At 36.5% G+C, this 4,563-nt stretch overlaps 1 pseudogene; it reads right to left on the bottom strand.

Annotated features, from left to right (window-relative positions):
• LOC102831044 overlaps positions 1-1,359 on the bottom strand; it is a 17,053-nt pseudogene extending 15,694 nt beyond the window's left edge.
• Positions 1,360-4,563: the final 3,204 nt, after the last annotated feature.

Genomic DNA, 4,563 nt, shown 5'->3' with positions numbered 1-4,563 from the left:
CCCTATACAGGGTCGCTATGGGTCAGAACCAACTCGATGACACTTAACAATCACAACAACAATCTATACTGAAGGCTATATGCTTTAATCTTCATCAGCAAATGCCTCAAGTCCTCTTCACTTTCAGTAACAAAGGTTGTGTCATCTGCATATGGCAGATTTTTAATGAGTTTTCCTCCACTTCTGATACTCTGTCTTCATATAGTCCTGCTCTTAGATTATTTATTCAGCACACAGATTGAATAAGTCTGGCGAAAGGATGCAACCTTGACCCATATCTTTTCTGATTTCAACCTACTCAGTATTCACTTGTTCTGTCTGAATGACTGATTCTTGGTCCATATACGGGTTCCACATGAGTACAATGAAGAATGGAATTTCCATTCTTATCAGTGTTATACAAACGTTGCTATGTTCCACTCAGTTGAATGTCTTTGCATAGTCAGTCAATAAGCACATGTAAAGCTCTTTCTGGTGTTCTCTTCCTTCAACCAAGACCCAACTGATGTTAGCAATCATATCCCTCATTCCATGTCCTCTTCAGAATCTGTCTTGAATTTCTGGCAGCTCCCTGTGGATATGCTGTTGAAACTAGTTCTTAATTATGGTGCTGTGGGTTCATGCGCTGGGCTGTAAGGTCTGTTTGAATCGCAAGGCCTGCAATGCAAGCTCACCAGCTGCTCCTCAGAAACCCTATATGGGGTCTTTATGAGTCAGAACTGACTTGATGGCACACAACAAAAACAACAACAGCAAAAATTTACTTGCATGTAATATTAATGATATTGTTTGATAATTTCTGCATTGTTTAGAGTCACCTTTCTTTGAAATGAACACAATATGAATTTCTTCCAGTTTGTTGACCAGTAGCTGTCTTGTAAATTTCTTGGCATTGTCTAGTAAATGCTTCCAGAATTGTATTAGTTAGTTGAAATTTTCTATTGGTATTCCAACAATTCTTAGAGCTTTGCTTTTTGCCAATGCCTTAAGTGGAGCTTGGCCTTCTCTCCACACCATGCATTCTTGATCATTAGCTATCTCCTGAAATGGTTGAACATCACCCAGTTCTTTTAGGTACAGTGACTCTGCATTCCTTCCATTTTCTTTAGAGGTTTCCTGCATCATTCAATATTTTATCCACAGAATTCATCTGTATTGCTAGATGAGGCTTGGATATTTTCTTCAGTTCTTTCAGCTGATTTTGTTCTCCCTTTTGAATTTCTAATGTTAGAACTTTGCACATTACATTACAATACTTACTTTTGTCTTAATGGAGCTGTCCTTTGGAATTCTTTCTTCTGTTCTATATTTCACAATCTCTTCCATTTGCTTTAGGTAATCTTCATTCAAGAGGTTCATGAACAAGCTTCATAGTCATTTTTGACAACCACTTTGGTGTTTTCTTTCTTTCTCGTCTTTTTAATGACCTTTTGCTTTCTTCATGTATTGTAGTTTTCATGTCATCCCACACCTCCTCCAATCTTTCGTCATTAGTGTTCAGTGTGTCAAATCTGTTACTGAGGTGTTCTCTAAGTTCAGGTGGGATACACTCAAAGTCATATTTTGCCTATCATGTACTTGTTTTAATTTTGTTCATCTTGAGCTTCAACTTGCATATGAGTTATTTGGCCCCTTAGTCTGTTTTGACTGACGATATTCAGCTGCTCCACAGTCTTATCCCACAGATATCCTCAGTTTGATTCCTGTATATTCAATCTGGCAAGATCCATGTATTTAGTTGCCATATAGTATGTTGATAAAAGGCATTTGCAATGAATATGTCATTGGCCTTGCAAAATTCTTCCATATGATTTTCAGAGTTATTTTTATCACCAAGGCCACATTTTCCAACTACCAATCTCTCCTCTTCATTTCCAACTTTTGCATTCCAATCGCCAGTAATTATTAATGCAATTTGATCATATATTTAACCATGTTCAGACTAAAGTAGTTAGTAGAATTCTTCAACTTCTTCATCATTGATATTGGCCGTTAGTACACAAATGTGAAGAATATTTGTGTTAGCTGGGCTTTCTTGTAGATGTACAGATATTGTCCTATCACAGACAGCATTGTACTTTAACATAGATTTTGAAATGTTCTTTTTGATAATGAATGTACCACCATTTTTCTTGAATTTGCTATTCCTGGTACAGTAAATGATGACTGTCTTATTCAAAATGACCAATACTTATCAATTTTAGCTCAACAAGACATCTTTATGTGTTCCATTTGATTTTTTATGACTTTCAAATTTCCTAGATGCACCCTGTTACATTCTGATTATTAATGGACATTTTCAGCAGTTTCTTCTCATTTTGTGTCATTCCCATCAGCAAATGAAGATCTTGAAAGATTTGCTCCACCTACATCATTAAGGTTGACTACTTTAAAGAGGTAGCCCTTCCCCAGTCCTATGTTGAGTGCCTTCTAACCTGAGACGCTTATTTTCCAATACTGTATCAGGCAATTTTTGCTGTTATTCATAAGGTTTTTAGTGCCTACTCCCTTATAAATGGTAGTAGAACCTCCTTGGCTTCTAAAGAGATCTTGTGTATAATTCTTCCAGTACAGATTTGCCTGTTCTTCTGGCATCCCATGGTACTTTCAATATTTTTCTCCCAAACCATTCATTTTCTCTAGTAAATTCTTAGTCTGGAGGCTCTGTTGAAATTTGTCCACCATGGGTGATCTTGCTGGTATTTGAAACCACAAGTGGTATAACTTCCAACATCACAGCAATATGCAAACCCCTACAATACAAGAAACTGATAGCTACGTGGGGTTTGTAACACTAGATTCTGTCATATTTGAGCCAATCACACCCCTTTTACATTGCAGTTATATGAGACACTATATTTTATTTAAGTTTTTTTACGAGCAGTCAAAAGATTTCTGAATATAGTGGACAAGTGTAATTATATTCTTATTCCTATCTGAAATATCTTTATTATTGTTGTTGTTGATCCTATACATAACAGAAAGAAACACTGTCTTGTCCTGTGCAACACTCACAGTTGGTGTTAGGCTTTGGTTTATTGCTGCTGCCCCTGTACCAATCCATCTTGTTGGGGGTCTGTCTCTTTTTCACTCATCCTGCACTTTACAAAGCAGAATGCCCTTTCCAGGGACTTATCCCTGGAAATGTATGATATGTCTGAAATATGAGAGGCAAAGTCTCACAATCTTGGCTTCTAAGGAGCATTTTCTGTACAATTCTTCCAACACAGATTTATTTGTTCTTTTGGCATACCATAGTACTTTCAATATTTTTCTCCAACACCATAACTCATATGTATCATTTCATCTATGGTCTTCCTTATTGATTGTCAAATTTTCACATACATATGAAGCTAATGAAAATACCATGACTTGGATCAGATGCATCTTAATCCTCAAACTGATATCTTTGTTCTTGAACACTTTAAAGAGGTCTTGTGCATTTTCCAAATGCAAATATCTCATTTGATTTCTTGGCTGCTGCTTCCATGCATGTTGATAGTTGTTGTTGTTGCTGTTGTTATGTGCCATGGAGTCGATTCCGACTCATAGCGACTCTGTACAGGGTGTCTGAGGCTGTAAATCTTTACGGGAGCAGAAAAGCCTCATCTTTCTCCTGCAGAACAGCTGGTAGTTTCGAACTGCTGACCTTGCGGTTGGCAACCCGACTCGTAACCACTACGCTACCAGAGCTCCTTGCATGTTGATAGTACATCAAGCAAAATGAAGTCTTTGACAACATCAATCTTTTCACCATTTATCATGATGATATTTATTGGTCCAGTTGTGAGGATTTTTGTTTTCTTTACATTGAGTTGTAATCCATACTGAAAGCTACTGCCTTTGATATTCATCAGCAAAGTCCTCTTTGTTTCCAGCAAGCAATGTTGTATCATCTGCACATCATGGGTTGTTGAGTCTTCTTCCAATCCGGATGCCACGTTCTTCTTCTTATAATCCATCTTTTCAAATTATTTGCTCAGCATACAGACTGAATAAGTATAATGAAAGAATACAGCCCAGGTTGTACACCTTTCTTGATTATAAACATACCCTTGTTATGTTCTAACACTTATCTTTTTGTCTCTCTACAGATTCTTCATGAGTATGATAATGTGTTCTGGAATGCCCATTGTTTGCAATATTATACATAGCTTGTCATAATATACACGGTTGAAAGTTTTTGCAGAGGCAATAAAGGATTAAGTGAAATTCTTTTTGGTATTCTCTTCTTTCAGCCAAGATCCATCTGATGATATTCCTAGTTCCATATCCTCTACTTAATCTGACTTGTATTTCTGGTAGTTTCCTGTCAATGCACTTTTGCAACTGATTTTGAATTACTTTAAGCAAAATTTTACTTGTATGTGCTATTAATTATATTGTTTGATGATTTACACATTCTATTGGGTCACCACTCTTTGGAATAGACACATATATGGATTTCTTTCAATTTCTTGGTCAAGTAGCTATTTTCCAAATTTCTTGGCATAGATGAGTAAATGCTTGCCATATTGCATGTTTGTTGAAAGATTTCAATTTGTATCCCATCAATTTCTGGAA

The sequence above is a fragment of the Chrysochloris asiatica genome, unplaced genomic scaffold, assembly GCF_000296735.1.
Source record: "Chrysochloris asiatica unplaced genomic scaffold, ChrAsi1.0 scaffold00019, whole genome shotgun sequence".
Taxonomy (NCBI): domain Eukaryota; kingdom Metazoa; phylum Chordata; class Mammalia; order Afrosoricida; family Chrysochloridae; genus Chrysochloris; species Chrysochloris asiatica.
Note: the sequence above shows the minus strand (reverse complement) of the source record. Positions and strands in the feature narration are given on the sequence as shown.